Consider the following 17,862-nt stretch of genomic DNA (forward strand, 5'->3'; position numbering starts at 1 on the left):
TGGTAAAGCTGGCTCAATAAGTATTCGTTGACTGAATAAATATTGCTACATACTCTTCATAGTCAACATATATATGCCCACATAATGTACCTTTTAGTGGATATGTCTTAATTTACTTAACTTTCCCTAATTATTGGATAGTTTCATTGTTTTCCATTTTTTGCTCTTTTTTTTTTTTTTTTAAAGATTTTATTGATTTATTTGACAGAGAGAGACACAGCGAGAGAGGGAACACAAGCAGGAGGAGTGGGAGAGGGAGAAGGAGAAGCAGGCTTCCCGCTGAACAGGGAGCCCGATGCGGGGCTCGATCCCAGGACCCCGGGATCATGACCTGAGCCGAAGGCAGACGCTTAACGACTGAGCCACCCAGGCGCCCCTCCATTTTTTGCTCTTATGACTAATGTGTTGATGAAAAGTTCTGTGCATATAGTCTTCTCTGTATTTGTACTTTTGTCTGAAGACAGGAGCCCAGGGTAAAGTCACAAGGTCAAATGACTGGAACATTTTTTACGAGTCTTGATGCGTTTTATGAAAATGCTTTTTGAAAGGGTGGGAGCAGTTTACAATGGCAAGCAGTGTAGCAGTTTCTTCTCACCCTCATCTGCTCTGGTTTGTGTTGTGTTTTTAAAATTGTTGGTATTGGGCGCCTGGGTGGCTCAGTTGGTTAAGCGACTGCCTTCGGCTCAGGTTATGATCCTGGAGTCTCAGGATCGAGTCCCGCATCGGGCTCCCTGCTCAGCGGGGGGTCTGCTTCTCCCTCTGATCCTCTTCCCTCTCATGCTCTCTGTCTCTCATTCTCTCTCTCTCAAATAAATAAATAAAATCTTAAAAAAAAAAGGGAAAAAAGAGAGTTCAAATCATTTAAAAATAAATAAATAAATAAATAAATAAAATTGTTGGTATTGATTTCAGTTGAAGAATCCCTCAATCAATTAGCATGCTTACATGACCCCACTTTAGTGTCACGGGCATAATGTGCCAAATAAGTACTCATTAAAATGTGAGCCCGTTATTTCGGTCATGTCCCTAATACTCCCATTATTTCCCAAAGCATCATAAGCACAGGTTCAATTGTATCTCAGCCTTTAATTTCTATGACTGGCCTATACATGTAAATACCAGTTATAATTATATATTATTATTTTGTTTACATCTTTTTTTTTTGATTAGAGCTTTTTGAGCATCACAATAAAAAAGATGGTTTTTACATTAGACCCTGTAAGTAATCATATCCTTGTTTTCTACAAAATTGTGCAATGAATTTATCTCTCTCTATATCTACATATGTTTTTTTTTTAATAATTTTTTTTTTAAAGATTTTATTTATTTGCGAGAGAGAGAATGAGAGACAGAGAGCATGAGAGGGAGGAGGCTCAGAGGGAGAAGCAGACTCCCTGCCGAGCAGGGAGCCCGATGTGGGACTCGATCCCGGAACTCCAGGATCATGACCTGAGCCGAAGGCAGTTGCTTAACCGACTGAGCCACCCAGGCGCCCCTCTACATATGTTTCTATCTCCCTCTTTCTCCCTGGAAGTTCACAGGCAATCCCAGCTCCAGGGAAACTATACTTTTCATGTATGTTTAGAATTAATATTCACAGAGGCTTAACTGAAACTACAGTAGTCTTTGGACTGTTAACAAGTGATCAACAGAAAGTATTATTTCTTTCTGAGCTGTCTGTCAAAGTCCATCACCGAATGCCATAAAGCAGGCAGTGTGCCAATTACTTAAACTGCTGTTCTCTTAGAAAAACTTCCCAAAGCTTTGGCCACAGAAACTATCTAGAGGTAACCCCTGCCTCTAAACAGAGTTTAGGAAGGACTTAAAGTATCATGCCATAGCCGAGCGGACTACAAAGTGTGTTAAAGGGGTTCAGAGTAACTGACGCAGGGATTGCTGAACATGGGGAAGGGATGGTCTTTGGCTATTCTTCTTGCCTTTCTTCTCCGTACTCCGACAGGTAGCTACCCGTGAGGTATTTACCTGCCCCATTTCTGCCTCTGCTTGGGGAGAAGGTGGGGCTGCTGCCTGCCTTGCCCCATGGAGGAGGGACCTGAGGTTTCTCCAGGAGCAACCCTGTTCTTAGGCCAGACAGGTGTGAGTGGGGGTAAGACCAGGGTAAGGAGTGTTAAAAGAACACTCAGCGGCCACATGATCCATGCAACTGTGGCCAGGGTGTTTCTGAGAGCTGCAGCTGCCCCTTTCAATCTGCAGGACGCACCAGGCCCCATGACCACTACCTCTCACGAAGTCCCCGTCAAGACAGACATTCTCCTTCCCATTAGGATCACTACAAATGTCAGCCAGAAGATACCTGACAATCGTCTAGTTCATCCCATCCATTTATTCTACTTTGCTTTTTTAAAATTTATTTGAGAGAGAGAGAGCACAAGTTGGGGGGGGCAGACCCTCCACTGAGCAGGGAGCCCTGACGGGAGGGGGCTTAATCCCAGGCCCTCGGGATCATGACCTTAGCCAAAGGCAGACGCTTAACCAACTGAGCCACCCAGGCACCCCTTAATTTTCCTTTGCTTTTAATTACATTCAAAACAACACCCCCAAAAGCAGAACTGTCTTCACTACCATTTTCCTATTCCCCTAAATCAGAGACTTTCCCACTCACCTTTTCAGTTAGCTTGTTGCCAAGATGCTGAGCATCCTTCTAACCATTTTTCTATTCATTTGCATGTATATATATGTACACATACGTATATATACATGTATATACATATACACACATATGTGTATTAACTGCATAAAGAGGCCCATATGTATTCCTCTGTACCTTGTTTTCTTCCTTAGCAATGTGTCGTGGACAACTTTGCATATTGGGTCATACAGACTACTTGTTCTTACCTGATAGCATTCCTCAGAATCAGTCAGTAGATATACCTTAAAAAGATGTGACTCCCGGGGCGCCTGGGTGGCTCACTCAGTTAAGCCACTGCCTTTGGCTCAGGTCCTGATCTCAGAGTCGTGGGATCGAGCCCCGTGTCGGACTCCCTGCTCCGCTGGGAGTCTGCTTCTCCCTCTGCCTCTGCTGTCTCTCCCTGCTGGGTGGTCTCTCTCTCTTTCTCTGTCAAATAAATAAATAAAATCCTAAAAGAAAAAAAAAAAGATATGACTCCCAAATCAAAGTCAAAAAAGGACATCCAAAATTCAGTTTATTTGATCCCTCACCCTCCCCACATTTTTATATAGGAAAAATTTCAAACATACAAAATAATGGAAAGACTAGTACAGTGAACTCCCATACAGAGATTCTCTCTCTCCCTCTCCCCCTGGCCCTCCCCACCACGTGTACACGCTCTTTCTCTCTCCCTCTCTCTAAAGGAAATAAATAAATCTTGAAAAATTTTTTTTTACCCAAACATGTACCTCTTCCTAAACAATATATTGTTTGGATTTGTTTGTTTTTGAGCTTTATAAAAATAGAATCACACTGTGTGTGAATCCACTAGATTCAACGATTGTTACCAACGGCTGTCATTTCAATACCTGACAGAGTTGTGTGGTTGTAAAAGGAGAAGCCTAGGAAAAGAAGCCGAATTCATCAAGGCCCAAGGTCTTAAGAATTATGAAGGAAAGACGTTTACAAATCTGAAGGGCCAAAGGAAAGTAAAAGCCACCCAACAGATTAACCTGGGAGGAAGATGCAGATTTCAATGAATTGAAGGAAGAATTAGTAATCTAGGCATGTGGGGTAAAAGGCTATCCATTCTTGGGGTGCCTGGGTGGCTTCAGTCGGTTGAGCATCTGCCTTCAGCTTGGGTCATGATCCTAGAGTCCTGGGATCGAGTCCCGCATCGGGTTCCTGCTCAGTGGGGAGGCTGCTTCTCCCTCTGCATTTCCCCCTGCTCATACTCTCTCTCTCTCCCTCTCTTTCTCTCAAATAAATAAAATCTTAAAAAAAAAAATAAATAAAAGGCTACCCAATTTTGAAATTATGGAGTGACTGGTGTGAATATAGAGAGGTTTAGTGAGCTGTACTTTGATGCATTTTCTGGTAGCTATGCAACATCAAACATACTTTGAAGGCAAACCCTCCAAATGACATGGGGTGATATGTGTTTCCTTGGTGGGTGAAATGAAGAAACATTCTCGTCTATAAATTCTGACCTTGCAATGATCGAACAGCTTTTCTCCAAAAATCACCAAGAAAGTAACTGTTTGCCTAGAGGGTGGATATCTTTTTATTCCAAAGCAAAATTTAGAATCAAATATGGAAATGGAATATTATACAGCAGGAAAATTGGATGAAATACAGCTATATACAACAACTCGAATAAATCTTAGAAATATAATTTGCAGTGAAAACTGCTGGTTGCAGACCACACACATTGTGATTCTATTTTTATAAAGCTCAAAAACAAGCAAATCCAACAATATATTGTTTAGGAAGATGTATATGTTTGGATAAAAAATTTTTTTTGAAGATTTATTTATTTCCTTTAGAGAGAGAGAGAGAGAGAAAGAGTATGTACACATGGTTGGGAGGGCCAGAGGGAGTGGGAGAGAGAGAATCTCTAACAGACTCTGTGCTGAGCATGGAGCCTGACATGGGTTCAATCTCATGACTCTGAGAACATGACCTGAGCTATAACCAAGAGTCAGACACTCAACTGACTGTGCTACCCAGGTGCCCCTAAAAAAATTTTTTTAAAGATTTTAATTATTTATTTGAGACAGAGAGAGTGAGCGAGAGAGAGTGCACAAGCAGGGGGCAAGGCAGAAGGAGAAGGAGAATGCTGAGCAGGGAGCTGGATGTGGGACTCGATCCCAGGACCCCAGAGTCATGACCTGAGCTGAAGGCAGCTGCTAAACCAACTGAGCCACCCAGGTGCTTCCTTAAAAAATTTTTTTTTAATGAATGCATTATTTTAGGATAGTGATTCCCTTGAAATAAATAGGGGCAGTTGAAAGCACACGGCATCATCAAAAACATTGGTAACTGGGGTGCCTGGGTGGCTCAGTCGGTTAAGCATCTGCCTTTGGCTCAGGTCATTATCCCAGAGTCCTGGGATCGAGTCCCATGTCGGGCTCCCTGCTCAGCGGGGAGCCTGCTTCTCCCTCTCCCTCTGCCCTTCCCCCCTGCTCACGATCTCTCTCTCTCTCATTCTCTCTCTCTCTCTTTCAAATAAATAAATAAATAAATAATCTTTAAAAAAGGAAAAAAACATTGGTAATTGTTCTATTGATTAATTGTATGGTGGGTTCATGTATTCATTTTATTATATGCTCTCAAGGTTATTTAGATGTTACTTACATTATTTCATATGTATCAAATATTACATAATAAAATTGTGTAAGGCGAAATAAAGGCTAGACTTACAAAATAGAATAATGAAACACGTAGTTATGGACTGTTTATGCAGCCATTCTTTTAATGGCATTTAATTTTAATTTTTTGCTATTCCAGCACACAGGAATAAGCATTCTTGAGTATATTTCTGAAAAGTTTTTTTTTTTTTTAAAGATTTTATTTATTTGACAGAGAGAGACACAGCAAGAAAGGGAACACAAGCAGGGGGATTGGGAGAGGGAGAGGGAGAAGCAGGCTTCCCGCCGAGCAGGGAGCCCGATGTGGGACTCGATCCCAGGACCTGGGATCATGACCTGAGACGAAGGCAGACACTTAACGACTGAGCCACCCAGGCGCCGGAGTATATTTCTTTCATTACTTGTGGGGGTGGGGTAGATACCTAGAAGTGGGGTTGCTGGGTCAAAGGGTGAAAACACTGAAGTTAAATGCAAAACTAGGGAGGGAGGTGCAGGGAGAGGGACTTGGAGGAAGGTGGTCAAAAGGTACAAACTTTGAGTTATAAATAAGTACTAGGGATGTCATGATGACTACAGCTAACACTGCCGTATGATATATAGGAAAGTTGTTAAGAGGGTAAATTTTTAGAGTTCTCACCACAAGGGGAACATTTATTTTTCTTTTTTCTTTTCCTCTTTAAAGATTTTATTTTAACTTTAAATAAATTCTACAGCACATATGGGACTTGAACTCACCTCCACTGACTAAGCCAGCCAGGCATCCCCTTTTTCTTTGTACTGTATCTATATAGGGTGATGGATGTTAGCTGATTCTACTGTGGCAGTCATTTCACAATAGATGTAAATCAAGTGATCCTGCTGTGCATTTTAAATTTATACAGTGATATAAGTCAATTATTTCATAATAAAACTGGACAGAAATACCAAACATACACAGGCAGTGGACAACAAATCAAGATTAGAAACAAAGCTCTTTCTGGGCTCCATGGTGTACCTGTTGCCAGTAATGAAAACACCTGTCTTATCAAGGCAAGTGTCCCACTTTAGGCTGTGATTTGACCCCTTCCCCATCATCCTGTCTGCCCAGCCCGTAGATGAAGCACAGGATCGATTTCAGAACCTCAGGACACAGAACACAGAACTCCCTGTCCCAAGAGGCAGCAGAATAGGGCTTTGTCTCCCAGAAAGGCAAGATGGTTTCTGTGGGGCTGCCTTGGGGCCAGTGCAGGAAGGAACCTCTGCTGTGCTCCAAGTCAGAACCCAGAGTTCTTGCCCCATTTTTCACTACTGCCCCTGGGGCCCATGGAGGCGTCTCTTTTTGTTTCTCGGAGCAGATTTTGAAATGTGTAGTCTTCAGAGTGGAAATGTTTATTAGTTACTGAAAATGCTGTTTTGTTGATTACAGGAAAGCACAGACAAAGGAATCCATACAGCATGTACCCGGAATGAAAAAAGTGGGTGGGAAAAACCAAGATAATGTCAGTTACCGGCTATGCCAGCCAGAGTCCCTTTCTTCCTACCTGAACACATTCAAAGATAATCCCAAATCCAAGTCTTTGAAATGTTCATTGCAATTCAGATACAGAAAGAAATTAAACATCTATTTTAGTGTGTGTGTGTGTATGTAATATGCCACCCAAACACATGTAGTAGCAACATCAACCCCATGTACTAGATTAAATCAGTGGCATGTGATCAAACATTTTAAAACTTAGGGAATATGGGCGCCTGGGTGGCTCAGTTGGTTGAGCGACTGCCTTCGGCTCAGGTCATGATCCTGGAGTCCCGGGATCGAGTCCCGCATCGGGCTCCCTGCTCAGCGAGGAGCCTGCTTCTCCCTCGGACCCTCCTCCCTCTCATGCTCTCTGTCTCTCATTCTCTCTGTCTCAAATAAATAAATAAAATCTTTAAAAAAAATAAATAAAACTTAAGGAATATCAAGTTTTGCCCAAATATCTCATCATTTTTTTAGTGGTTGGTTTTTCTCAATCAGGGCCCAAACAAGAAATACACATTGTATTTCATTGATATCACTTAAATCTTTTAGTTTATAGGTTTCTTCCCCCTTCATCTTTAATGCCTTGTTGTTTGTTGTTGAGGAAACTGGATCATTGGACTTCTTGAGTTTCCCAGATTCTGGATTTTGTTGATTGTACCCCGTAGTAGTGTTGTTTAATATATCCCTCTCTTCTAGTAATTCTTATAAACTGGTAGATGGATCTAGAAACTTGGTCAGACTCAGGTTTGCTCTTTTTGGCAAGAATGTGCCATTTGTGGCGTTGTATATTTCCATCAGATGGCACATAATGTCTGGTGATCTTTTCTGTGATGTTAGTGGCCATCGATGACTATTGCCCTGATCCACTATTTTATTAGTGCTTTGGAAAATGCTGATATTCAAATTTTGTCAATCCTTACTTGTTGGCTAGAATAATTTCTTCGTCAACTATTTAGTTTATCCTGAGTCGCAGTTTGTACATGTCTTAGCCTGGATTTCCCAGGAAGCAGAGCCTTGAGTCATGTGCTTTATTGGGGGAAAGTGATCGTGCAGAAAAAAGTGAGGGATGGGAGAAGCAGAGAAAGCCAGCTGAAGGGAGACTCACTCAGTAGGCTGCTGCTGTAGGCACCTGATTACTTGATCAGTGTGACTTGATTTCTGAGAAGCAATATATACTGAGTCTCAGGACAGTTCATCTTGTGGGGGGGGGAAGGAATATTCACATATCAGCTTCTATCCCTCACTGGGTAGAAGCTTAGACAATGAAGCATTAACTTCAGGGTGGTGTATGCATGGGCATCCCCACCCTGGCACTGACAGAGAAGCACTGGGTGGGAGGGAGGAGATGAGTCTATTCTCAGGTTGTCCCTGCATGAAGCTGGACAGAGCCCACCTAAACCTTGTTGCTGCAGCAGTGTCTGGAGTAAGGGACAGGGGAGGCGAAGAGGATCTGAAGTAGTGTATACGTGTTAGATACAGTCCAGAAAAGGCAGGTGAAATGTGTAATTCTTTCTCTTACAATTTATCAGCTTTCAAAATAATTAATTAGTTCTATTGCATCTGCAAAGGTAATCAGTTAGGGGGTTTTTTTGTTTCTGTTTTTGTATCATTATGACTCCCGGATATATACATATTTGATATGTCTCAACTCATTGCAGTTATTTTTCTTCTTCTTCTTTTTTTAAGATTTTATTTATTTATTTGACAGAGAGAGAGAGAGAGAGCACAAGCAGGGGGAGTGGCAGGCAGGAGAAGCAGGCTCCCCGCTGAGCAGGGAGCCCGACAGGACTGGATCCCAGGACCTGATCATGACCTGAGCCGAAGGCAGACATTTAACCAACTGAGCCACCCAGGCGTCCCATTATTTTTCTTCTCGAGGCTTAAAATTTATCCCACTTTGGCTGGTGGATGCTTCTACAGGTTGGCTCCAGATTCCATTTGATGTCAACCTTAGTTTTTGATAGCTTCACTGCTTCCTGAATTGATAAGATATTCCAGGCTGATTTTGGAGATTTCTTGCCTCTGATGGAAAATCAACCACTTCTCCAAGTAGATCTAATTCTTTTTAGACAAATACGGTATTTAGAGACCACAATCTGAAATCTTGGAGTCCTTATTCCTACCAGGCTAGTAAATGTTTGGTTGGCATTTTGAGTAAATAGACCTTGGAATTTTTTTTTTTTTTAAATTAAAGAGAGAGAACAGGAGGGGAGGGGCAGAGGGAGAGGGAGAGACATAATCTTAAGCAGGCTTCATGGATCTCATGACCCTGAGATCATGATCTGAGCCTAAATCAAGAGTTGGATGCTTTACCCACTGAGCCACCCAGGTGACCCTGTAAATATTTTTTTTAAGAAAAGTATACCATAAGGAGCACCTGGGTGGCTCAGTTGGTTATGCATCCGCCTTTGGCTTACGTCATGATCCCAGGGTCCTGGGATTAAGCCCCACATCAGGATCCCTGCTCAGCAGGGAGCCTGCTTCTCCTCCCTCTGCCATTCCCCCAGCTTGTGCTCTCTCGCTCTCTCTGTCAAATAAATAAATAAAATCTTAAAAAAAGAAAAAAGAGAAGTATACCATGAGTTCTAAATGATAATTCTAATTCAAATTTAATATTGCTTAACTACTGGGATACCTGGGTGGCTCAGTCTATTGGGTGTCTACCTTTGGCTCGGGTCATGATCCCAGGGTCCTGGGATGGAGCCCTGCGTCAGGCTCCCTGCTCAGCGGGGAGTCTGCTTCTCCCTCTCTCTCTGCCACTCCCCCTGCTTGTGCTCTCCCTCTCTGTGTCAAATAAATAAATAAATAAATAAATAATAAATAAAATATCTTTTAAAAAAATATTGCTTAACTGCTTTGATTTTTTTAATTTTTATTTTATTTATTTTTTTAAAAGATTTTATTTATTTATTTGACAGAGAGAGACACAGCGAGAGAGGGAACACAAGCAGGGGGAGTGGGAGAGGGAGAAGCAGGCTCCCTGTCGAGCAGGGAGCCCGATGCGGGGCTCGATCCCAGGACCCTGGAATCATGACCTGAGCCGAAGGCAGACGCTTAACGACTGAGCCACCCAGGCGCCCCTTGATTTTATATTTATGTTTTTATACTAAAAAATCTTGATTCTTAAGGCCATTAACATAATTACTTCTTACTAACATTATCATCACTAAAAAGCAGTTTTAGTTCTTTTTTTTTAATATATTTTTTAAGATTTTATTTATTTATTTGACAGAGAGCAGGAACACAAGCAGAGGGAGTGGGAGAGGGAGAAGCAGGCTTCCCGCGGAGCAGGGAGCCCGATGTGGGGCTCGATCCCAGGACCCTGGGATCATGACCTGAGCCAAAGGCAGACACTTAACTGAGCCACACAGGTGCCCCAGTGTTAGTTTTTTTGTTTTTTGTTTTTTTAAATGTTTTCCATCCTTAGGGTATATACCTAAGGGATGTGGAGTAAGATAATTGTTTTAAATTCACCTGACATAATTTCCCCTTATGTGGGAAATTAACTGTTCTCTTTTTAAAAATTGTCCTCTAGGCTCAATCTACTCACTTTTTATGAAATAACTTGTTGATAGGTATCCCCAGAAGTCTAAACTAAATGAACTTGGGCTTTATCAGAAGCACTGTCATTCATTCCATTACTTATGGCAGAGGTTTGGGTGGGAAGGAGGGCAGGAGGGTTTGGCAGTCATATGCAAAGGTCTCTTCAATGAACCTTCCTAGGAGGTTTTTCTTTGTGTGTGTGGTAAAATATACATAACATAAAATGAGCCATTTTAACCATTTTTAAGCATACAATTCAGTGGCATTATGTACATTCACACTAATGTGCAACCAACACCACTATCCCTCTCCAGAACTTTTTCATCATACCAAATTGAAACTTTGCACCCACTAAACAATAACTCCCTAATACCTTCCCAGGATTTTTTTTTTTTTATTAACATATAAGGTATTATTTGTTTCAGGGGTACTGGTCTGTGATTCAACAGTCTTGCACAATTCACAGCACTCACCATAGCACATACCCTCCCCAACATCTATCACCCAGCCACCCCAGCCCTCCCACCCCCCTCCCCTCCAGCAACCCTCAGTTTGTTTCCTGAGATTAAGAGTCTCTTATGGTTTGTCTCCCTCTCTGGTTTTGTCTTGTTTCATTTTTCCCTCCCTTCCCCTATGATTCTGTCTCGTTTCTCAAATTCCTCATATCAGTGAGATCATATGGTATTTGTCTTTCTTTGATTGACTTATTTTGCTTAGCATAATACCCTCTAGTTCCATCCACATCGTTGCAAATGGCAAGATTTCATTTTTTGATGGCTGCATAATATTCCTGTGTGTGTGTGTGTGTGTACACACCACAACTTCTTTATCCATTCATCTGTTGATGGACATCTAGGCTTTTTCCACAGTTTGGCTATTGTAGACATTGCCGCTATAAACATTGGGGTGCACGTGCCCCTTTGGATCACTACATTTGTATCTTTGGGGTAAATACCCAGTAGTGCAATTGCTGAGTCCAGAACTGTGATGCCACCAGCTTTGCTTTTCTTTTTCAACATTCCTCGGATATCCGGGGTCTTTTCTGGTTCCATATACATTTCAGGATTATTTGTTCCATTTCTTTGAAAAAAGTTGATGGTATTTTATAGGGATTGCATTAAATGTGTAGATTGCTCTAGGTAGCATAGACATTTTCACAATATTTGTTCTTCCAATCCATGGGCATGGAACGTTTTTCCATTTCTTTGTGTCTTCCTCAATTTCTTTCATGAGTATTCTATAGTTTTCTGAGTACAGATTCTTTCCCTCTTTGGTTAAATTTATTTCTAGGTATCTTATGGTTTTGGGTGCAATTGTAAATGGGATCGACTCCTTAATTTCTCCTTCTTCTGTCTGCTTGTTGGTGTATAGAAATGCAACTTATTTCTGTGCATTAATTTTATATCCTGGCACTCTTCTCAGGATTTTTAATGTGACTAAATGGAAGGAGCACTTGCTTGCCAGTTGCAGGCTTGGGCACTAAGAAGATGTTGCCTTCCAGGCTGAGCAGGGGTTCTCGCGGTGACTAAGCAGGCTCTGGGGTTAAAGCTCCCGCCCTCACCTATTGTCCCAGCGGGAGGAACCGGTATTTCCGGATTGGGGCCTCAGACCCAGAGATCCCGGCTAAGGGTGAAGTTCATGGGGGAGGGGAACGGAAGCCGATCATAAAAGTTAACTTTCCACCAAAATGACCAACCTGCTTCTCACCCCACCCCCAAGCAAAAACAAAGACCCCAGCACCACCGAGCACCTACAATAATGGCCCACAACCATCCCTCCCCTGGTCTTTGAAAGGGTAGCGTAACCCCTTCCTAGCCCACACTCCTGGAGAGGATCAAAAAGCTGACCAGAGAACGAATAAAGCAAGCAGCACATCGAATCACTTTTGCCCTGGGGCGGAAAGAAAGCACAGCGGCAGTTTCGCAGAGAAGGGAAGAGGCAGGGGAATGGATGTACCGACTGGGGGGACTAGGTGGTCCCTGCGGCCACAGTCCCGGCCCCACCGCTGGGTGGCGCGTGCGTGCCCCCCTAGTCGTGCCAACACCCCAAAGTAGAGCTGCAATAAGCTGCGTCTCCTGCTCCAGACTCGGGCACCTGGAACCCTTGGGGTCTCGAGGAAGCAGGTGACGGCCGCTACCCACCCTCCTCCCCTCCGGGTCGCGGCTCTCTGGCTCTCCGCCCGCCCACTCCCCCTGCCACCACCCTGGATTTTTTTTTTTTTTTCTTTCTCCCAAACCTCCAAACAGGAAATAGCTTGAGTCCACAATAATACAAGGAGCAGCGACCAAGGCTATTCGTGCCCGCCCATTCCCTGGGCAGCGTCCCGCACTCCGGCTCCGGCCAGGCGCCGCCAGCAACGAGCGCCGGCAGCGCAGGGGACATCCGCCCACCAGCCGGCGCCGCGCCGGAGCGCGTCCCTGCACCCCCGGGAGCCGCCTTCGTCCTGCGCGGGAGTCCGCCGACTGCGGCCAGCCCCAGCCCGCAGGCGAGTACCCTTCTCCCTCCCCTCCTCGACCCCCAGTCGCGCGCCCCGCGGCCGCCAGGGCTCGGGCGTCGCCGGGATGCCTCCCACCGGTCCGGACCCTGCGAGCGAGGGATTTGCGGGGTGTGGCGGGGCACTGGCGCCTTGGATCGGCGTGCGAGCGGAGGTGAAGGGCAGCGAGTTGATGCCTCCCCATCTCCCTGTGGATTCGCGGTGCACTTTATTGGGCACTGATTTTTTCCTCTCTGGGGATGCCTAGCGGACTTCTGCCTCCCCGTCCTCCCGGGGGACGACAGCGCATCATAGGTTTCTCTCGGGGGATCGTTTGGAAGTGGGTTCTGGCCCGCACCTGTGGCAGCTACAGGTGCCTGGGAGCCACCGTCTTTTTCCTACCTGGCCTGGCGCCTTCTCCCCCAAGGAATAGGGACCGTTTCACTTTCTGTTGAGCTTCTCTTTAACCAGGATAAAAGGGCCTCTGAGCTTCTCTTGGCGCAGCCAGCGTTTGCGGTAGTGGAAGGGGTAGGAGCTGGTGCCATGGGGCCGAGGGAGGCGCTGGTTGGTTGCAAGCAGGTGGGGATTGCCAGCAGAGTCTCGGGCGGGTCTCAGCCACGGGGCTTGCAAACCCCGCACAACCGAGAGCCCGACTGCACAGTCCCGGAGCTGCCAGAGTTACTCGCAGAGCCGCGATCTGTGCCCCAAGCGCCAAAGAGCCTTCGAGGGTTTTTCCCCCCTTCCCTCTAACATGCGGGGCGTTGTCAGTGTTCAAGGCTGCAGGGCTCTTCTATAAGGAACTCAGTCAAAACCGAGTTGGAGATCTTTCTGTTGGATAAAGGCCACTGAATTCCAGGCATTCTTCGAGCTTGAGAAGTACTGTTTTGAAGTCTGCGTGAAGACTTTCTGCGAAACTGCCTCTCTTTCAACTGTCCTAGCCGTCTGTGGCAGCTTCCTAGTCCCGGAGGTGGGTGGGGACACTTTGGGAAGCCCCCTGGTCATGACGGCTTTCTGTGTGTCTAAACGCATTTTTACAAACGGTGGTTGGCAGATAATTTCCGTCCTTAACCAGTTCACCTGAGAGGTGTGATCGACCCTCATTTCCCGGTGAGGGGCCCGTGGTTCTTGAAGGTTAGATGGATGGGGCTCTGGGGCCTTGCGGCTTCAAGTGAGGTCCAGGGCACCAGCGGCTTCACCTGGGGGCCTGTTAAAAGTGGGCCCAGACCTGCTGGTTCAAGACCCCCCGGGGATCGTTTGCACAATAACGTTTGAAAAGCACCCGCCTAGGGTATCTTGGGGTGAAGTACTCTGTCCAGTGTGAAGAAGTGATTTACAATACGCACATTTTCATCAAGTCCTACATTTGAACCTTCATTTTGCCAAAGCAGGACAAACACACTTAAGCCGCAGGGGTCACAGCCCCTCCACCGCAGTATCAGGCTCCTCAAGGAGATTTGGACATGTGATTAGCATACTAGCCTGTGAATTTTTTGTTTCTGGATACTTTTATTCTTTGACTGTTATTATTTTTTTCTTTTTTTGAAAATTATTTTAATTCAGTTAATTAACATACAATGTATTATTGGTTTCAGAGGTACAGGTCAGTGATTCATCAGTCTTATATAATACTCAGTGCTCATTACATCACATGCCCTCCTTAATGTCCATCCCACAGTTACCCTATCCCCCCAATCCCCTTCTTTGGCTTATTATTATGATAAAATATATATAACATGAAATTCACCATTTTAATCGTTTTAAATGTATGATTCAGTGACGTTAAGTACACTGACAATGCAACCATCCTGACTCTCCATTTCCAGAACTTTTTCATCGTTCCAAACAAAAACTCTACCCATTAAACAATACCCCATTCTCCCCTCTCCTCAGCCCCACAACTTCTGGATACTTTAAATGATATGTTTTTGTAGGGTGGAGAAAAGGCTGAATCGGAATGTAAAGTAAAAGTAAAATCATGTTCAAAGAAAATATATAAACATGTAGAGATTCCTGGGTCACTGTGCTGGTGGACATGGTACTATAGCTCCAGGTTCTTAGAGTGCATATGCTTTCTTTAAACAAACAACCCAAAACTCATGAGGGTTTCCTTTTTGTTTTGGCTGCAAAGGAATGGAGCTACCAGGGCTCAAACGCACTGATTAACTAGATGCACATTAATAACTAGATGCCTGGTGACATTTATCTGTTTCTTTTAACTGGCTTTATTTTAGGTATCCTGTTTATATTGGGTTTATTATTATTTTTTTAACAGTGACTCAAACACATTTTTGAAAGTAGTTGAATAAAACTTAAGGAAAAAGTTGGTGCGGGGCACCTGGGTGGCTCAGTCGGTTACGCGTCTGCCTTTGGCTCAGGTCATGATCCCAGGATCCTGGGATTGAGCCCCACATTGGGCTCCCTCTCCCCCTTCTCCCCACTCATGCTGTCTCTCTCTTTCAAATAAATAAATAAAATCTTCAAAAAAAGAAAAAAAAGGAAAAAGTTGCTTGGTAAATATAGGAGGAGGTCACAGCAAGACTTCAGAAAGCAGATTTGAAATAATTTTCCCAAATTACCCAAACTATGTATTTTGTTTCTGCTTTCATGTTAAATGAGTCTAATGGTCCAACAACATTATTTCTAGTTATAAAAATGTTTGTATAATTGAGGAAAGCCTTGTAATAATGAAATGTAAGATGCATTTGTCTGCATCTGCTTAAAATTGCCCAGCTTGTGATTTGGGGACATGCATTTAAATGAGAACATAAATATGAATTGGCAAACTAAGAAAAGCGGTTTCATTCATGAGCTAAGGGAGTCATTGTTATGGGTCAAGGATGTGGTTTCAGGGTGCCTGGCTGGCTCAGTAGAGCATGTATCTCTTGGGATTGTGAGTTGGAGCCCCATGTTGGGTGTAGAAATTACTTAAAAATAAAATCTTTAAAAATTACTTTAAGAATCTCTAAAGATAAAATCTCTTTAAAAAATCTCTAAAAAAAAAAAAAAGAATGTGGTTTCTAATACATAAGTGATCAAGGATATTGGGAAGATTTACTAAGTAGCTGAGTAGTGGGAAATCCTTCAAATTCTTCCCAGATTCTTTTTTCTTTTAGTAAGATACTTGACTTTTCCTGTGTTATGACCTTTATCGGAAAGAAGCTATTGACTTGTAGGAAGGAACTTACAGCTTCCTTTGACTGAAAAATCCCTTTGAAATGAGGAATAAAAGATAATTCAAATGGGCAAAATTAGACAAAAATTCTCCCTCTTGAGGATATTCTTGTATTTGCAGAAATTCAGATTGTTGTCTCCTTGTAATGGTAGTAAGGCAAAAGAGAAAAGGTTTTCCTTCTTCTGCGTTGTTCTCTTCTGAAATAGCAATATAATTCAGAGTTTTATTTGGTGAACAAATGCTGTTTTGTAGTCCACACATGAGAAAAAAATTCCTTAGAACGTGTCCAGTGAATGGTTTTTTCAGTGATGCCAGAGGAATCATTTGGGGAGTTTAGTAAAAATGGATGACGTTGCTCATCATTCTCAAGATCTGAGGTTTTAGTAGCCCGAATATTTGAAAGAACCCACTGGTCTCTATTTGATTTATTTTTTATTTTTTTTAAAGGAGAATTTGAAGTGTTTTATTATTTTTTTTATTTTTTTCCCAAAGATTTTATTTATTTATTTGTCAGAGAGAGAGAGAGCAAGCGAGCACAAGCAGGGGAAGCAGCAGGCAGAGGGAGAATTTATTTGAGACAGAACGGGCACAAGCAGGGAGGAGGGTTAGAGGGAGAGGGAGAAGCAGACTCCCCACTCGGCAGGGAGCCTGAACCGGGGCTCGATCCCAGGACCCTGAGATCATGACCTGAGCTGAAGGTAGACCCTTAACCGACTGAGCCACCCAGGCGTCCCTGGACTATTTGATTTAGAATCCATGCCTGTTGCAAATTAGGTACTTTCCGACACATTTTCATTAAATCTTTATAATGACCTTGAGAGAGGTATTTCTTTTTTTCTCATTTTACAGATGAGAAAACTGAAGCCAGTTGTGGTCTTCCTACCCTAGACCATGGTTCTTTCCATTGTTCTTCCATGTAGAATTGTCCCTGTCTACAAATCCCCCTTCACCTCCAAGAAGCTATGTATTCATTAATATCTTAATTTTTTTTTTAAGATTTTATTTATTTGACACAGAGAGAGACACAGCGAGAGAGGGAACACGAGCAGGGGGAGTGGGAGAGGGAGAAGCAGGCTTCCCGCGGAGCAGGGAGCCCGATGCGGGGCTCGATCCCAGGACCCTGGAATCATGACCTGAGCCGAAGGCAGACGCTTAACCAACTGAGCCACCCAGGCGCCCCGTATTCATTATCTTTTGGAACATCAGGTACTACATGCACTAGGTCCTTAGGCAAATAAAAAGATGAGCCAAAACTGAAATAAATTCCCAAAGAGCAAAGGATTTAAAAGTAAGACCTCTGATGAGTGATCAGTTAGATTATACTTGTCTTGGGGCGCCTGGGTGGCTCAGTCATTGAGCGTCTGCTTTCGGCTCGGGTCATGGTCCCGGGGTCCTGGGGTCGAGCCCCACATCGGGCTCCTTGCTCGGTGGCCTGCGTCTCCCTCTCCCACTACCCCTGCTTGTGTTCCCTCTCTCGCTGTGTCTCTCAATGTCAAAAAATAAATAAAATCTTTAAAACAAAAAAGATTATCCTTGGCTTGAATGTAGCATTATTGTAGCTGGGCAAGATGTGGGCATTCTCCTTACTGAGATAGTCAGCCTTGCCATCTCTGCACATAGGCCAGTCATTAGCTATGTGACACCCTGAGATGCTACAGAGTATAGAAGAAAGGACACAGGATTTAGGTGCAGGACTAACATCTGCCCTGAACACCTGACTGGGGGGAGTAAACCTCATATACTCTGAGTGTCCACATTCCTAAATAGAAAGGTAGGGGCATAATTATCTCCCTTTAAGATTATAGTAAGGACTGCAAAGAACCTTATTTGTAAAAGTGCTTGTAAATTTTATTTATTTTTATTTTTTTAAAAGATTTTATTTATTTATTTGACAGA

The 17,862-nt window shown here is 43.6% G+C and overlaps 2 long non-coding RNA genes across 2 annotated transcripts in view; one reads left to right on the top strand and one right to left on the bottom strand.

Moving 5' to 3' along the window:
• Positions 1-13,333, bottom strand: part of LOC145716977 (uncharacterized) — a 41,927-nt gene extending 28,594 nt beyond the window's left edge. Inside the window, exons 1-2 of the long non-coding RNA XR_014139929.1 lie at positions 13,197-13,333; positions 2,857-3,076 (exon numbers count right to left, since the gene is read on the bottom strand). This is a non-coding gene — a long non-coding RNA (uncharacterized LOC145716977). The remainder of the gene's footprint in view (positions 1-2,856; positions 3,077-13,196) is intronic.
• Positions 13,334-13,741: 408 nt separating this feature from the next.
• The window catches only part of LOC145716976 (uncharacterized), a 34,296-nt gene continuing 30,175 nt past the window's right edge, over positions 13,742-17,862 (top strand). The window contains exon 1 of the long non-coding RNA XR_014139928.1: positions 13,742-13,761. This is a non-coding gene — a long non-coding RNA (uncharacterized LOC145716976). The remainder of the gene's footprint in view (positions 13,762-17,862) is intronic.

This window comes from Leptonychotes weddellii, chromosome 14, assembly GCF_054177405.1.
Source record: "Leptonychotes weddellii isolate Sample4059 chromosome 14, ASM5417740v2, whole genome shotgun sequence".
Classification (NCBI taxonomy): Eukaryota; Metazoa; Chordata; class Mammalia; order Carnivora; family Phocidae; genus Leptonychotes; species Leptonychotes weddellii.